The sequence below is a fragment of the Melospiza georgiana genome, chromosome 2, assembly GCF_028018845.1.
Source record: "Melospiza georgiana isolate bMelGeo1 chromosome 2, bMelGeo1.pri, whole genome shotgun sequence".
Taxonomy (NCBI): domain Eukaryota; kingdom Metazoa; phylum Chordata; class Aves; order Passeriformes; family Passerellidae; genus Melospiza; species Melospiza georgiana.
In genome coordinates, this window is record NC_080431.1 from 61,659,715 (window position 1) to 61,678,680 (window position 18,966).

Here is an 18,966-nt window from a genome sequence, read left to right on the forward strand (position 1 = left end):
ATGAAGACAAATCTCAGCTTTCACAGTGAAATCAAATCAACTATCTTGACGTGTATTTCAGTATAAATCCTTACCTGGCCAAATAAAAACATGAAGATGTGGTCAATGTCAAGCAGTTTTAGATTTTTTTTTTTTTGCAATCAGATTTTTTTATATTTTTTTAAGTAGAATATTGAAAAAGGCCCAGGATAAGCCAGAGGCAAAGTGTTAGACTCTCTCCGAGTTCCACATTTAAGATACACACAGCTATGATGAAAACACAAGATACAGGAAGGAAAATACGTTTTGGTACACCGCTAACAGTCCAGCAATACCTATCAACTGCCCAACTGTGAAAACACACACATTCCCTTTTGAATGGATTCTTTCTTTCCCATGAAATCCCCAAGAGGGAAAAAAACAAAAGCACTATAAAAAGATTCTTACTCATTATCAAGAACATCACTGACTCCTCTGCCAAGTGCCCCATTTGACACATTCATTGACTAAATTACAGAAAGTACTAAACAGTTTCAACAGGATAAGAATTTAGACATGCAGAATGTGTAACACTGACTTCTGGTAAGAAATTTACATCCGGCTGAATTTTGTTTAAAATCAATGTTTTAAAGCTTTCTAAACAAAACTCCGAGAAATGAGAATATTATAGGCAAGCAATTTGAAGAACAAGCTATATGGCACACAGAGGATTACTTCAGAAATCCACAGGAAAAAAACATAAAGGATTTAATGCAATACATAACTTTTACACAGATTGAGGATTAAAAGTATCCAAATGGCAGGTCATCATGAAAATGGTGAAAAAAGGATTTTATTTTGAAGTCTGCTTTCTGGGGTAGGGGAATGGTTTTTAAAATATATTTCCATATATGGAGACCCAAAGTTTACCACTATAGTTTGAATTCAAGTAACTGCATTACCAATGCATAGAGACAAAAAACGAAGTGGTTTAAAACTTCAGTACTGGGTTGCCTTGTTAAATTTCTGCATGTATTTAATCTTAAAATATGAAATTCAATCTTAGAAACTACTGTAACTCTGCAACACACATTAGGAAAACCCAGACAGGTTCTGAAGCCTTTAAAGAGTAGAACCACACATCAATTAGTGGTTAGGTCCCCCTTGATCTTATGTTCTTCTACAGTGGGATGGGGGCTTTTCTGTAAAAGAGCCATACAATCAGTTACTTAAAACTGAGGGGCCTCTTAGGAGCACATCTTAGGCAGCTTTCCTAAGACTGATCAAGACAACTCAAAAGTTTCTTATTTTAAACTAGACTATCTTTAAATCTCCAAACTAGATTGCTCCATATCCCAGTCTTAAGTTTGAGCACAGAACAGGAGCAGCATAAAGACATGGCAACTCATGTTTTCCAGGTGGTCTTTAATTAAAGATTCACTCACTGTTGTCTAATCCATGAGCCTCTGCAGCATCCAGAAATGCAAAATTACTTGGGATAGACACTGTACTTGGAGTGCAGAGAGCAACCTGCCCTTTGACAAGCCCTCAAGGGATACTTTCCCACTCTGCATCTTCTTGAGAACCACTCTGACAGTCAGACTTAGTCACCACACCCAGTGTGCCCTTTGCCACCAATTCTGTCCAAGGAAAACAAGTTCAAGTTCTGGAAATTTTTCTTCAGAGCACAGGCAGATGAAATAAAAAAATCCAACCTGTGTGGAGTTCTGGTGTCTCTTTTATTCCATTTCACTCGCTGGATCATGGTACAAATATTCACTACTTGACTGAGTATAGCAGTCCTTCAGTACTGGACAGAGGAAACCCATCTAAACAGCAGGCTTGCAAATTCCTAAACATCCTGTGGAATTTATCTGAGGTTAAACACTTGATCTTCAGTGATTTTGCAATCCACAAAAGCCAGCCCATCAAGCCTGCCAGCCAGTAACAGCAGTGGCTTGTCAGACATTCTTGGCTGGTAGGAAGCAGGACCATCCCTACATCTATCACCTCTCTGGTGTCCCAACAAGAGGCCTGCCCAGGACTACACTCTCTTCTTATGGTCAGCACTGACTCTTCACTGCAAATGAAGCCAAACAAAGATTATACCACAAATTACTAGTAGCAACCACAAGAGACAGGAAGCAGCTCTCTCGTCTTTGATCCAAAAAGAGAGGGTTCTTCCACCACCAGGAAAGACAAAAGGCCAATACCTCTGAAAAGGAGCAGATTTCAGATGGGATATCAATATCAAAATGTTTTCAAACACTCTAAAAGGTTCGCTGGCAGAATTCACCATCCCTAAATTCTTCACAGATAACAACCCTAATATCATAGTACAAGTCTTCTGTACTATCAGCCTGCTCTTTCCCCCAGTACAGCCCTGCACTCTTCTCCAGAAGGTCAGAGTACACTTCTCTACAGAATAGCAAAGAGCTCCCTCCTAGCTCCACTCCTAGCCTGTAGAGATGTCCCCCTAATGCTTCACAAAAGGAATTCTGATGCCTTCACTCAAGTGGATGCCCACTGTCATGCAACAACACTAAAAATGGGTCATCCTCAGCAGACAGCATCTCTCATTTCAGTTGTTACCCACCCAGCATTACATAGCACAGTTTTTCAATTACTAACATTTAAGAATATGTTTCTTGAAATCAAAAAGTCCCTTACATTGTGCTTTCTGGAGCATTCAACCTCACTTCTTGTTGTTAGCAGGCACTGCTAAAAAGCATGAACATCTAAGATAGGTGCTTTATGTAAGTAGTACTCCAGACAGAAAATCTGTGGGTTCATTAAGGGGATTAGTCCAAAGCTAGGTGATGTGACTTTCAAGTTAAATGCTTCATTAAAGTACCTGCATTTGGTGACAAAAATCAATCAAAAAGTATTGTCAGGTTATGAACAGCCAACATTCAAATCAAATAACAGATTTCACCTTGTGTTGAACAAGACTTAATATTTTCTTCACTCATACATCTCCAGAAATAGCAGAGACTCATGCAGGTTGTACTCTACAGTTTCATAATGTTAGAGAGAAGCGGCAGAGTAAGGGAAGCATGAATCAGCACAGGCCACAGAACCCTGCTGAAAAGCATTAGCCAAAAATACCATATACACACACAAACCACAAATGAGACACCTCAAGATTGAGAAATGAAATCTAGTAGGTTTCAGAATGTCCAGGAACAGAAGAAAAATTAAACAGAACTGATGTGGTTTTTAAAAAGCGGAAAAAACACCACACGAATAAAGAAGTGCAACAGGGAAGGAGGCAGCACCAAGGTCCTACTAAACAACTCGGCACTGCTGTAGCTGGCAGCCAACTTCAATTCCATGGAATCACAATTATGCAGATGGTCACAGCCTGGATCAAGCAAGCAGCTGCTCTCTCTAGCACACCCCATTCAGGGCCAAAACATATTTTTACATCTGGATCCAGCTGAAAGCAGGAACTCGCATCACTCCATGGCTAATTTCCCCACAGCAAGGTGGTGAAAGAGAAATGAAAAAACATAAGAGCACTCAGATTTAATGTTTGGAGAACAGAAGGCACATCCTTCACCTTAGCAGACGGAATAATGCTTTGTGATCTAGAGTGGGTAGATATATGGAAAAAACTCACCTTCCCTGTTATTATGTCCTCCTAAAAGGCCACATCCTTTGTTAAAAAACCACAACTGAGATATGAAGCTTGCTTACATTGGGAACGGCTTTATGATCCCTTAAAATGGCTTTCTAAAGTATATAAATAGCAAGGGGTCTAAAACAAAACATTGGACTTGTGGGAGATGATTGACTGCTGGGGGTGAATTAAAAACAATGTCGTTCAGTGGTTTTTTCCATTACAGAATTACAGAATGGTTTAGGTTGGAAGTAACTTTAATGATCATCTTGTTCCAAACCCCCTGCCATGGGCAGAGACACCATCCACTATCCCTGGCTGCTCAGAGCCACTTGGCTTTGAACACTTCCAGGGATGGGGAATCCACAACACCCCTAGGCAACTTGTTCTGGTGCCTCACCACCCTCAGAGTGAAGAACTCCTTCCTATCCACTCTTTCAGTATAGAGCCATTGCCTCTTGTCCTGTTACAAAAGGCCTTCTCTTGCCCAGGCTGAACAGCCCCAGCTCTCTGAGCCTGTGTAACACAGGAGATGTGGTACAGCCCTCTGATTATTTTCACAGCTTTCCTCTGGACTTGCTCCAACATGTCCACATCCTTCTTAGCTTGGGGCCTCAGAGCTGGATGCAGCACTGCAGGTGGGATCTCACAAGAGCGAAGCAGAAGTTGAAAATCACCTTCCCCAAGCTGCTGGCCAGGTGGCTTCAGTCACAATACTGACGGACCTGGGGCTGCCCACTCCCAAGATGGAAGACAGTGAGTGGGGGAACAGCAAGTTTCCATTTACGGACAATGAAATTCTAAGGGATCAGCTGAATATTTCCAATTCCATGGGGAACAATGGGAGTCATCCCAGAGTTCTGAAGGAGCCAGTGGATGCTTCAGCAGCACCCCTGTCTATCATCTACCAGAAGTCTTCAGAGTTGAGAGAGGTCCCTGCTGATCCAGATCTAGTTTTACTCCAATTTACAAGGAGGGTATGAAGGAAGATCCAAGAAACGACAGTCCTATTAAAGTGGTCTCAGCTCTTGGAAAAATCATAGAAGAAAAGATTATACTGGGTAATACTGAAAGGAATTTAGAGAATAATGCAATTCTCAGGCACAGTAAATATGGGTTCACAAAAGGAAAGTCATAACTAATAAGCTAATTTGGTAACATTTTCTGATAAGGTCACAGATCTAAAGAAGGCAAGGCAGTAAATGTCTTTTTCTGGATTTTTTAGGAAAGCTTTTGATACTGTCACAGCATCCTTCTTGACAAGTTGTCCAGCTGCAGGACAAGTGGGTCCATGGTGTGCTGGGTGAAGGACTGGCTGAAGGGCAGAGCTCAAAGGGTTGTGAAGTGAAGGGGGTACAGCTGGTGACCGGTCCCCAGCAGTGCTCCTCAGGGATCAGTTCCAGGGCCACTCCTGTTCCTGTACTTCCCAACAATCTGGATGCAGGAGGGCAGTGCACCTTTACTGAGCTTCCTGGTGATACCAAACTGGGAGCTGCTTTTGGCTTTCCTGAGGAACAGGGGGCTTTGTGTAGGGGGATCTACATAGATTGGAACACTGGTCTATGATTTATAGCATGAAATTCAACGAGTCCAAAGCTTCATAAATTGTGCACCTGGGACAAAGTAATGCCAGACACAAATATAAACTAGGAGAGGGATCTGGAGTACATGGTGGGCAGAAGCTCAGTCTGAGTCAGCAGTGAGCCCTGGCAGACAAGAGGGCAAACCCCATCCCAGGATGAATCAAACAGCATCATCAGCCAGGCAAAAGAGGAGATTGTCCTGCTGCACTCAGTGTTGATGTGGCCTCACCTCAAGGACTGTCTACTGTTCTCAGGTGCACAATTTATGAAGGCTGTGAAGGTGCTTGAATGTGTCCAGAGAGGCTCAACAAAGCTGAAGAAGGGCCTGTGAGGAAAAGTCCTGTAATGAGTGGCTGAGGACTTGGGGTTTGTCTAGTTTGGACAAGCAGAGGCTGAGTGGTGACCTTACTGCTCTCCACAGCTCCCCAAGGAAGGGAAGTGAAAAGAGAAGGATTGAGCTCTGCTCCTTGGGCCCCAGTGACAGGATACGTGGGAATGGTTCAAAGCTGCTCCAGGCGAGGTTCAGGCTGGACAGCAGGAAGTGTTTCATCACCAAGGGAGGGGGTCACACACTCAAACAGGCTTTCCAGAGAGGTGCTTGATGCCTCAACTCCTGACAGTGTTTAAGAGGCATTTGAACAACATCCCTAAGGACATGCTTTAACTTTGAAGCATGAAGCAGTCAGGCAGCTGGACTGGACAAATGCTTCCAACTGAAATACTCTGTTCCTGTAAACATCTCTCTTATATGCACATACTCATGTGTGCATGCAGCTAATGCTGTAATTATTTCATTTACAAAGCCTTGTGTACCTACAGATACAGATCTCTCTACGTACATAAAACCAGTATGTTTTATCACTATGAAGATATTTGTGAAATGTGTGGCGTTTTCCCCCAATTTTAAAGTCTCAAAAACCATATAAATTGTTTTCAAACAAGAGGTATCATGCAGATTAATCATTAAAGAGCCACCATTTAGAAAATTAAAGCTCAGTGCAATTCAACAGTTAATGACTCCTTACAGCTGACCTATGGGGTTCAATCAAGGACATTATTATGTAAAGAAATAAGGTGGGCGAGAAGGGAGGGACAGAAATGAAAGCTTTTTAACAGGTGAAACTTATGTATTGAATTATTCCTTATTTCATCCCAGCTGGAAAGCTGTTCTTGAAAGAGACTGGCATACTTTAGCATTAGTTACATGGTTCAGGTCTATCACAGTTTCTCTAGGGGGTTTTTTTCCCTCCCTTCTCCTGTTTTTAAAGGGCCAGATGCAACAGTTTTGTTGGTTTCTTCTGGGTCTTTTTTGTTATAAACATTTTTATTTATAAGCCAGTTAAACTAAAGCAGTTTTGCATGGATCTGTGACCTCAAATCTCACTCAATGTTGAGGAGCTTAGCAGTTTAGGAAGATCAAACAAATCACCAAAAATCCAGAAGTATGTGAAATAAAGTCCACTTTTTCTTTTGAAAAGAAGGCTGAAGTGGCTTAAAGCAATCATGCCTGCTGTTACCATGGGATTTTTATGGTTTTAATTAAGTCCTCTTTTCATAAAAAGGAATTTAAAATACTTTTTTAATATAGGTAATGAAAAATATCGACTTCATTATCCTAATCACATAAACCATCCAGGTCATCTGCCTTACCATCAGATTCAACACCACACAGTTGATACTAAATAAAGAGACTAATTTTACCTGTTCCCGCTAAATATTCCCATAAATTCAATCCTTCAGATTACTTCACTATGACATTTGCAGCCATGTTTAGTACTTTCTACTAGGGAGGAGGAAGAAGAGGCAGTCAGCTGCCACAAATGCAGCATCTCACAAAGTAATTTCCATTAAGAGATTCAGAAAAAATAACTAAGATATGATGTGACCACAAAGAAAACCTAAATTACTTAATACATACAATATGTACATCTCAGACATCTCCATAATAATGTGATTGCACGTAAATTATCCTATTCTGGATTGGTTTCTTGTCTGCATCCCTTCCTCAGTCTTCCAACAACCAGAAAATATCCATTTCAATTTTGCCTTCATCTATTTACATTTTGAAAAACATAAATAATTTAGATTTCCAGTAATTAAATACAGATTCACATCATGTAAGATGCAAAATATCTTGACTTTTGGGAAAAAAAAAATAATGTGGCAACTGGTTGCTGAAAGACAGGGGCTGCCAGTAAACATGCAAGAATTTTTTTTCATTTGAAGAGCAGCTATTCTGTTTAACCCTATGTAGGCAGGAGTGGAGGCAGAGGATGTCCCAGGAAAGAAGGGATGCCATGTCCCAGGGCAATGCCATGCCTGCCCAGGCAGCAGTTGACAGCTCCAGAGCAATGTGCAGCTTACATCTGGAAATGGAAGCAATGACATTCTGGATATTAGTTACCACTTCATTCTAGGATAGGAAGAGATAAAAGACAGCAGGAAACCCAGCACAGCTTCAAATCCACCTCTTCCCATCTCCATATAAAATGCAGAAACCACACAGTGCTTTGAAGAGTAACAACTCCACTTCCCAGCGGGCAGGACCACAGCTGCACGGCTGTGACACGTGGTTTCCTCTTGCCCTCTTTATTTAACAGCTGCTTGGTGCTGGCCAGAGAGCAGTAGAGGAATAAAACAGAGCCAAACAGGGAGGCTTAGTTAAAACTCCTGATATGCCATGCACGAAGCTTTGTTCAAAGAGCACCAGCACATGCACTGCAGATGGGTGCAAGGCTGCAAGCAAAGCCACAGCAGATGCAGAACCCGATGCCTTTCCTCTCCTACTACACCTGACCTCAGTTTTAAATGCTCATGTAGCTCTTCAGACATCACCTCTATGACCAACAAGTGCCCAGGAGGTGTAAGCACCACAATCATTTGAGCAGACCATTCATGTTGTTACAGGTTATAAAACTCTGGCAAATTCTGCACCAAGCACAATGAACTAAAACGGATCATCAAGAAGACAGGGAACCTTGTTTGTTTGGAGGTTTTTGTTAATGTTTGGGGTTTGTTGGTTTTTTTTCCAAAGCCTCCTTTATGAAGTACCACTTAAAACTATCATCTGATCCCAAATAATACAGTGTTTCCTTCTACACAGTGCAGATGAATACTGACTTTGTTATTTTAGAAAACCATGCTGCAAATTATCATAGGAATCACACTTTTTTTTCAAAAGATAAGTGCCCCCAACACTTTTAAGACCTAATGTTTTCACAACTACCTCATTTTCAAGTACAACAACAGTATAGGGGTATCTTGCCCTTGAGAAAGGCATTTATTTAGGAGTAGCCTATTACCAAGTGAACATGTAAATAAGTCTGTTCTGCAACAAAACTACTTCTTATGGGCCAGCTGTTCCATAGGTCATGTTCTCTTATATGCAGAGTCACCAAAAGTTATTTCAAGCCTACAAAAAAAAACCCATACTGCTTAAGGTTCCCACTTTGGCCAAGTTTGTTCTTCTTATAGCACCCAATAAGAATCTGATTTAAATCATCAAGTCCTGTGTGCTTTGAACAAGAAAAGAGGATGAACACTTCATTATACACCTGCAGAAATGAGCAAAAAAAAGGTATGGAAGGCATATTTTAGAGAACACTACTAATATAATGCAAATTAACTAATCCACAGCAGAATTCAATTATTTCTAGAGTCTTATCTTCCTAGAGTTACATTTATTTTAGTATTCTGTTCAAAGTGGATTTAGAAGCCTCAAAAATACACTTCTGAGAAAAGAACACTTGTCCTTCAAGCTTTGTATTTCAGACAAGCTTTTGTTTGAAGGTTTCCTCTATATTTTAGCTCTAAAATATCAGGTTAAACATCTTCAAGAGATTATAACAACTCTCAGTAACCCTCAATTAAATTCACTAGTTTTATTCCTCTAGATTCAACATCCATACTTCTCACCCTCACAGTTCAATCTCCCTGATGTTTCCCACCCAGTGCTAAAACACACAATTCTTCTCATTTCTTAGCCTATCCCCATAACTCAGTGAACCTACACAAATTTCTTTGAGTAACCCAGACTGCTCTGTGCTGCATTCATTGTTCTGTGATGAGGCATGAAGCAAGTCATCTTACCTTCGACCAACAAATCAAAGCTGGTCACTATTTAGACTATCATCCCTTAGGTTCACAAAATCTAATTCAGTATACTTTCTAATGCTTCATATTCAAAAGCATTAACAGCAACAATTCCACCAGGATGAATAAGAGTGGGGATACTCAAAGTACAGATTTAGAGTCACAGGTCTTACAGTTAACATCACCATTACCAAAGTTATAAAATAAGGCTGCATTTTTTATAACTGAACCTCAACATTTAAGTTTGCTTTTAAAAACTTGATTACAGGCTGTCTATGTGCTTCTCTAACTTCCTCAGTTCAATTGGCTGAGAAAAATACTTGCCAAGCTTGGATTAGCATTTAGTAGCTTCGGGGCTAACTATGCTTGTTGTTTCAACCTTGACAACCAACTGTATGGACACACTATTATATTTAAGCTTCCAGAAGCATTTAACATTTGATTCTGCTGAAAATACAGTTCTACTATATGTTTTGAAAATAAAACCACTTTTTCCTCTTTTAGAATTCTATGATGATGCCAAACATATGCTTGTTTTCCAAACAACAACTGTTTAAAAGAAAGAATACTCTTTCTGATGTTCCTGCCAAAACCAACATTCTGTGGCTTAAAGAAATTTGATAGTAAGCAGTTCACTCAGCTAAGAGAAGACGGATTTACATTTGGCAAGGATTTACACTTCATGTCTTGCATCTACTTCCCTCCATTTTAAATTTTTTCAGGGATGCACGTGGCAGCTGGGAAGGGTTTTTGTTGTGGTTTTTGCTGGGGTTTGGTTTTTTTACATCTCCAAGTATTTCACTCTCAAAAAGAAGGCATGAGTGGGTTTTACTAGAAATGACACAAAGCAGAAGTTCATCATAACGTCTGTCTTTTTACAGGGATTACTAGGATATAGGAGTGACTTTCGAAGGGAAGTGAAAGACTTCAGAAAAAATGCATCAGCGAGAGTTTGCAGCAAGAGGAACAGAAAATGCAAATGAGGAAGTGGCACACAAAGCATTTAACAGCTTCATTTTAAAGCATGAAACGGGGAGAGAAGGCAAAGAATTTGGGGTTTCAGCAGTCACTGTCACAGGCAGCAGTAATATATACTACATACCCAGTAAAGGTGATTATTTCAGAAATACTGCTGCCTCAATAGTCCCACATTAAGAGACAAAATAGCTAACAGAAAAATGCAGATTGGGCTATATACTACATAAGATTTATTTCTGCATATTGCAGAAAGCCGGAGATTTAAGATGAGGGTTCAGTCTGCTACAATATTTGACTCTGTCCTTCATTAATAATGCACAGAAACAGTAACTGGACCAATTTACTAAATAATGTAAAATATTTAGTCCATTCCAAGCAGCTAAGACAACAGAAGTTCTGAAATCTTCCCCAGCTGTGAAATATCACCTCTCTCTCTGCAGTTTTTGCAAGTAGAATTCTAAATCCCATTGAACAGAATCTTGCCATCACCCTCCAAGACAGAGAAATTACAGAAGATTGCTAAGCTTGCTCCAGCATCAAGCCAACTAGACAGACAGTGCTTCAGCCAGCTGTGTGACCAAGCATGACAGCAAGCTGCAGATCCAAGGCCCTCAGAGTTGTTAGTACAGCAACCAGAACAACACTTCACAACGCACACACCTTCTCCAATAAGGCAGCAAGTATTCTAGAAAAAAAATCAGAATCCCAATGATGTTACATTAGTATTTCAAATGCAGCTATTTTGGGACAACAAAAATCCTTAAGGCTACCACTTATTAGTCCAACAACATGGAAGCTTCTCTTGTCATTATCAGTGCAAATCCAGTACAGAAATTCAGCAACTAGACATGAATGTCTGTCTTTACAGCAAGAATAGCTTGAGCTATAACTATGTGTAGCTCCTAATGTTCACTATGTGCTGGTGTGGAGCTACCCACCCTGTATCAAAGGATACCTGAAATTTCAGCATAGTCTACAAGAGCATGAGCAGTGCTTGATGCCTGCTACAGTGAGCATGTACAAGACCTGTAGGATTGGAAGGCAAAGCTTCAAGAGAAGCAAGCTGGCTGAGCAGAGGGAGACAAGATCTCCTCCATCTAGGGGAAAAAAAAAGAAGCTGCTGAAATGCTAGTTCCTGGTTCCTTCTGCCAAAAGAAGACTGGATAGAAAGCACATGGCTTGCACAGCTGCTTGTCTAGCAATGCAAATACCCTTCTCCTACTATTCAGTTAAATAATCTGATACTGTAACCAAACCACTAGTATAACTGCACCAAGACATCTTTAAATATGACTTAAGATTTAACTGCAGCTCCGCTCCAGCTCAAGCTGGCATGCAGAGGTGAGAAGAAACTTCAATATTCCATATGCAAAAAACAGTGATACAAGAGTGTCTTCAAATTCAGCATGAAATCAAAGGCTTCACTTGAAGTGATGTATTCTTGTCCATGTTTGCAGCTGTTTAAGCATTCAAAGCAGCAGCCAAGCTTTATAAAGAAAAACACTACTTTCCCAGGAAATAACTCTGCAGTAAATCAGTGCTGATATAAGTTCCAGAGAATTTTGACATTCTATAGAAAACTGATCAGCAAGACCTAACTGCTGCAGAAAAACAAACTAAAAAGCCACATTGCCACTAAAGCCCGCCTTTTAATTCACAAGTTCAAACTTCATTTATCCATTCACATGTAATGAGGCAGAAGAACTTCTCAAAGAAGTGTTTCCAAAGGCTGTTTGAAGTCTCAAAATAAAACAAGCTTTGCAGGCCTTGTCTTCCAGCACATTAGTCTCCACAGCTGCCTGTTGCTCTGTTACAACACCACCAAGTCCATAGTAAATGAATGGCTTTCCTCACTCGGCATCGCTTGATACTGACCTTTTCAACTACAGGATTTCAAAACCAACACCAAGAAATCAATTCCAACGTTGACTGGATACTACTAACATGTTTTGATGTATTATGCATCACCCATTACATAAACAAGCTCTCTAACTATTACTTGTTATGAGCAAAGTAGTTTGCCACTGTGAATATGCCCAAGAAATCTGGGATCCATCAGCTGAAGTACTGAATAACAATTTCAATTTCTCTGCTTCCAAAACATACACTTGAAAATGTACATCAGTTCAAGCATGCAAGTGGCACAAGTACAATGAATACTCAAAACCAATATATTTAATAAATGAGGCATACTATGCTTTACACTCAGTAGAAACACATGCTCTCCCCTACCATTGAATTTGGCTACCCAATCTCTGTTAGAATAAAGAGATTATGTTTTTTAGATAGGAAGGGGCTCCAAGAATTTTGAAGAATTAACGATTAACTAAAATTCTGCTGAATTGAGAGGTCCACAAAAAAAAAAAAAAAATCCCCATACATTCTGGGTCATTGCTTTGCTAGATGCAGAAAACACCATCAGTTCCATAGCAGAATATTTTAGTATGTGAAAGGAAAAACTAATTCACAACATGTTGAAATTCCAGACACCTATAAATCCTTAACACAAATAAAAACCAGCAAATCCAACAAATATTTACCATACTTAGAAGCCTTCAAAATAATTCTCCAGCTACCTCCCCTGCCAAAAATGAAGAAATCAAAGATAAGCTCTAAGTTCGCAGCTTAAATCAGCATAAAGGCTGCCATTTTGATCTCCAGCTGTTTGCACAAATTTCTTAATTTCTGCCCAAGCATTTTGATTCTTCTTGTGGCAGAAGAAATTACATCCATCAGTAGCTAAAAATATTTCAGTTATCTGAATTTTCAAAAGAGGGGGAAAAAACAACTGTGCTTTACCAGTTAGGAAAAGAACCCAATGCAACATTTCAACAACTTTTATCAAAGGCTGACTTGGATCTAAATAATAGTTAAATGTGAAGGAAAACATTTGGTTAAACTGTAATAAATAATTCTAGTGTAACTTGAGATTATTGTAATTTTTACCTCTAAAGGCAGACTAAGTTCTCAGGAGAGAATGTAAGTGCTATGGCAGCTCTGCTAGAGCTAAGGCTCGAGATGCTTTGATTTAATTCTCAGTCAAGACACTAATTTTTCTTAGATTACAGGTATTCTGTATGTGAGCCTTCCATATGGAGAAGTTAATAGCCACCCTCTACCTCCACCTTTCCTTTCAAGAGAATAAGCAGTGACAGCCTGCAATTTATCACACTCCTTGTACAGGGAAGCTTCCAAAGGCAAAGTACAGCTACATCCTACACTGGAAGACATTTGTAATCTGATCCTATCAATGATCTCCATCTACTGCATGCCATTAAGATTAGAGAAGACAAGACCAATTGCTCCCCATCAGCACTGTATGCTAATGTACCCCTGCTATGGAGATAATTAACAAAACTCCGTATCATAACCCACTGGGCACACACAGCCTGGTCAGTAACTTACACCAGCAGTGTAATTCATGTGATACACTGCCTGTGCTCAGGATCCCATGCAAGAAAAAATAAAAGAAAAACTAGTCAAAAGTAATGACCACAGCTTGTCTAATAATTTTAACTGGAGCCACACATGAACCAGAAGTCATAACACATCCCATTTGAACTGAAAAGTCCAAGAAGAGTTGTATTATACAAGATTGCAGAGCAGTTACAAGACAACATGAAGTACACATCAGTTAAAGACAGGCCTGCAAGAGCAGACTGAAATTACCTGCAGCAGTATTTTTTGCTTCTTCCTCACACAAAGCAGTCAAGAGAACTCTGGAAGAGAGTGCTCTGAGACTGCTCAAAAGAACAAAGAGTACACTAATATGTGACTGTTCTTGCAGGAAGTTTAATCAAAAAACAAAGACTTGCAAAGGCATGAAAGCTAATTCATGTCCAGGTCACACTGATACAGTGATGGAAGATTCTTCTGGAATTCTTCACCAAAGTATCCTCTCTGGTTTGGTTAGCTTTCCAGAAACCCTGTCTTTCTCATCACTGTATAAGACACTTCAAAACACTCTATCATCTGTCAGATGATGGCTTTTCTTTCTCTTTCCTCCATACAGCAATACTGCCCACAGACACTGCTATTCTTGTTTCAGACAAGTAAATGGCATGTACCTTCTCACTGAAGAATAAAGTAAATAAACCTGAGCTAAAGTAGGCACACTAAAGAGTAGCTGACATACAAGGAGTTTATATTGCTTCTCGTAAAATCATGATCCCTTGAGGCATGTTTTACAGATAAAGCATATACTGAGGAACAAACAGGTTTATGCTATTATTAACTATGAAATGTCACATGTGTTATACCATAAAAATCAAATATGAAGCCACAGTAACTTATTCCTGCTATGAAAATACCTTTTTAAAACACACGCAATTCTATTTCTGGCATGTAAAGTAATTTTTAATACTTCCATCGACAAATAAGAAGATTAACAAAGACTATTCAATTTCTGTAACTATTGAATATAATCAAGACTATTGTTTCAGTATCTGATAAAAAAATGTTTTCTATTTTCTCTTTATTTGAGGAAAACAGCCATGGAAAACGAGAAGAGGACTGGCTCAATTATACATTATTTCATGTACAACAAAACCTCTGTGTTCACTGCCTAATAACTCCATTCATACTGCCTCTAGCTATATAAACACAAAACTAATCTTCCAGCAAGGGACAGAAAAAGTTTGCTTTGCACAACTCATCCCCAGAATTCAGCTGGAAACAAATCAAGTTTCCACATCACTTAAGGGAAACATAGTATGGTCCTAGTCTCAAATGAATAGCTACAGATAAAACATCCTAATTCTTACTAAGAATGACTTGGGGCCCGTGGGCAGATAACTGTCCTTCCATCTTAGCATATTTTCTTCTGATGAGAACTTAAAAGGCAAAAAGCTGTAGCATAACAACTGTCAAAGCTCAGTTCCACTGCTCAAACACAGAGTTTAATCTTCAATCATGAAGTTTGCAAGCACTGTAACCAGTAACTTGCACAGATTTCCAGCTTGAGCACTTTAGTGCAGCATAATTATTTTGCATCATGTCAGCCTCTGTATATTAGAGGCCACATAACTTCACATCTGAACTACAGAGCGCTGCAGTGTGGGACAGCCTGCTGGAGGATAAGAACTGCAGCCTTATTCCATTACTTCATTCCTCTCCACAAGTACACTCGCTATTAGTTTATGGAAAATACTGTATCAGCCAAAGTCAAAACAACAGTCTGTCTCCTCTAAATGTAATATTTTTTGATTCCCTATGTCAAGTTTTAAAAAGAAGGCCGGTCTTACATGATAGGCAAGAATAAACAACCTCCTCATCCCCAGATTTAAAGTTTCATAAAGTTCCTGGCTGCTTTCGTAATTTGCCCCATCTTTTTCTAACAGGAACACTGTCCCCTCATTCGCTGCAGTTTACAAAAGAGGCACAAAGAAGTACAGCTTTTTCCTATTCCTGCACAAACATCACACACACTACACCATTTGTGCTTTGAAGTGTCTTCTATCAAGGAATCTCACAACTGTATCCAATCACTCAAGTACTGGCCCCACTTCACTGATTACTGCTCAACCTAAAACTATCAGCCCTTCTTCTGTTATCTGCAGCGAATACTGAACTATATCGGAAAGAAAGGGAATCAACAAAGCATTTTTTAACTGCTTTTAGTTCAGTGTTAGACACTGAGCAGTTGAGATAAATCCCTGTCTTCACACGCCTGCACTCAGACTCCAGACTTCTTCTCAGCGACACATTTACTAAAGAGTCAAGTAGAAACAAAAACAATTAAAAGAAGGGGGGGGAAAAATGTGGTGGGGCGGGGAAGAGTTTAAAAATTCCCGAGGTGTCAAGGACTCCCAGCGCCCTTCAAAGCCAAAGACGATTATTTCTTAAATACTTGAAGAGCGCCGGACATCAGAAAGCCTCGGCGGTGCCGGGGGCCGCTCTCGGGGGGCGAACACGAGCGGGGAACGAGCTCCCCACGGGCGGCTCCCGGGCATGGGCGCCGTACTCCCGCTGCCCCATCGGAGCGCCGCGGGGAACAGGCCGGGGGCCCGTCCCCGACCCCAGCACGGAGGGCTCCGGGGCCTCCCCGAGAGCGCGGGGGGAAGGGGAGCGCGCCCCGCGGCTCCGGGGACGGGCGAGGGGCCGAGGCCGGCGGAGGACTCGGAACAAAGCTGAGGCGAGAGGGCCCGAGGACGGGCAGCTCAGCCCGGGCCAGCGGAGCACAGCCAGCAGCTCCCGCCGCGGCCGGGAGGAGAAAGGGGGCTCCCGCAGGGCAGCGCCGAGATTATCCCCGCGGGCTGGAGACCGCTAAAAAGCGACTGCTCGCCCTCCGCGCTCCTCGCAGGACGGGAAAGGACCCTCTGAGCGCGGCCGCCCGCCCTCCTGCCCTCCCTGCACCGTGGCTACGAGGGGCTGGAGCGGAGCCCCGCACCCACCTGACGCAGCGCTCCGTCCCATCCCGCTCCGGCCGCCGCCGTTCCAGCGCTCCAGCCGCCGCCGCCTTCGCGGGCTAAGCCGCCGCCGCCCCGCCCCCTCAGCCGCAGGCCCCGCCCCCTCACCGCCCTTATGGTCCCTGCGCGAGGGGCGGGGCACAGCCCACCAATGGGAAGCAGGGGCCGGCGGTGCTGAGCGCTGATCGGCATGGGGAACGGCCAATGAGAGCGCCGGGGGGGCGGTGTCAGCTGTCAATCATCGGCCCCTACCTGGGGCTGACAAGCGGCTGGGAGCGAGGGATGGCGATTCCGTCCCTCCTCCCTCTCTCATTCCCTCATCCTTCCCTCCCTCCCTTCATCCTTTCATTTCTCTCCCAGCTGGCGGGCCCATACCCGGCGCTTCGACCCCTGCCCGCCCTGACCTGGGTCCCGCCTGACCCCATGAGGCCGCCCAAGCGCCCAGGGTGTGGCGGCTGCCCTCGGGCTCCCTGACGCGTCCCTCGGGAGCAGCCGCCTCTCCCTCAGTGCCCGAGCCGCCCCTTCCCCGGCCGGCCCCGGCTGCGGGACAGCGGTACCCAGTGCCTCGCAGTTCCCGTGGCCATCTGGAGCCTCCCTCACGTAGCCCGCGGGGTCGGTGCTGTCACCCACCCACCGCCCCGGCCCCTTTTCTGCCCGCAAGAGGTCTCTGCGGCGCTTCTGCCCTCATTCCCGACTGCCACAAGCACACCCACCCCCGCTGCCCTTTTCTTGCCCTGGCGACCCAATTCCTGCTGAATCCAGCTCCTGGGCATGCGGGCCCCCAAGAGATCCCTGTTTATCCAGACGGGCTCTCTCCCCGCTGGGCAGGTGCATTGCGGGGCTGCAGCTGCCGGCCGAGCCCCAGCGCTGTGCCCCTTCCAGCTGTGTCTGAGCTGCCGGCCTTTGTGGCTGGCCCTGCGGCGGGGGCTTTTGTTGCGCGCCGCAAAGCCTTTAGGAAAAAAGTAGGTGGGAGTGTATCACGTGAATCCGATTTGGAGGGGCAGGGTGTGTAGAACAACTGCTAAATTTATTTTGATGGCCCGGGCGGTTTCACTTTAATAACTCATGACAACTAACACAGGACACCCAAAACCAGCGAGCTCATGAAGGTGATGATCAGCTGCTCTGCCCCGTTCAGCAGGCTGCCCAGATCGATAGAGTCTCTTTACATGGAACAAAGAGGTCAGGAAGACTGCCATGATCATGGAATAATGCTCTACAGAAAGGGAGCAGGCACTGATGGGTAGCAGGCAATCTAACCAGCTCAGCTGCCTGCCCCATCCATGGGGGCTCGGGCTGCTCCGCTGCAGACACTTGGACCGCAAGGAGCCGTGAGGCAGTGGTGTCTCAGGCTGTGGAAAGCTGAAGGGGCAGCCACTCTCTCTGGATTCGTATTGAATAAATACTATTTAGTCAATAAAAATAATCACAGTTGAACGTAGAGTTTTTTTAAACACCATCTCCAGTCAATTGGCGACCAAAACTGAGCTCAACCCAGATGAACCACTCCAGTTACCCACATCTTGCCTTACAGCAAAGTTGCAGGCTCAAAAGTACCTCCTTTTCACCAAAAAACCCCACAAAAATTCAGTATGTGAGATTCCTATACTTCTCAGAAAAGATTATTTGTATTTGAGGTACTTGTGTCGGTCGTGGTAAGAAGCAACAGCCGAGAACCACTGCTGTAATCACTCCAGATTACGCAGCAAAAAGCACCGGCTTTGAACTGCTGAGGGTGACAGTTTTATGATCACTAGCAAAGTAAACAGAAAAGAAGTCTTTAAGTAACATAACCCTAAAAGAAGGAAGCAGTAGGCTTTTTACTCAGTATTAGGGCTTTGTGGGACAAAATTCCTAAGAGCAAAATAGTCTCAAGGTTTTCAGAAAAAATTGTTCTCTATCCAAAAGAAGAGTATTTTTCCTGAAATACATATGCAGCAAATGGAAGCTCTTCAAAGACTGTAAAACAAAACAGAAGGAAAATTACTTGCTATTGTTAAAATACAGCTGCACTTATACTCATTCAGTGGTCCTTTTTTCATGCTGAAAATGGGATCTTGAGGTTTTAAAAATATTAATTTCAAAATGTCATGATCTATGTCTACCAGTAGTTTTTTTCTGCTCCATCAATACAAGCAAGTAGCCTGTGTGATGCAAGGTATTAATTAACATTTATTTCATTCCGGCTGCTTCCCAGTCTCCTGGATTATTTCTTAGCTTTCATTTTTCTCCTCTGTACTCATGACATTCTTAATGCCATTTCTAGTAACGTCTTTCCTTGTAAGAAAGGAGCTCAGGCACAGCTTTATTACTGCTGCTTTGACCT

The 18,966-nt window shown here is 42.5% G+C and overlaps 1 protein-coding gene across 2 annotated transcripts in view; it reads right to left on the reverse strand.

The window, feature by feature from the left end:
* The window catches only part of WASF3 (WASP family member 3), a 63,476-nt gene extending 46,789 nt beyond the window's left edge, over positions 1–16,687 (reverse strand). For both annotated transcript variants that reach the window (XM_058045213.1, XM_058045212.1), the window contains exon 1: positions 16,626–16,687. The gene's annotated coding sequence lies outside the window, so the exon portion shown is untranslated. The remainder of the gene's footprint in view (positions 1–16,625) is intronic.
* Between the last annotated feature and the right edge of the window lie 2,279 nt (positions 16,688–18,966).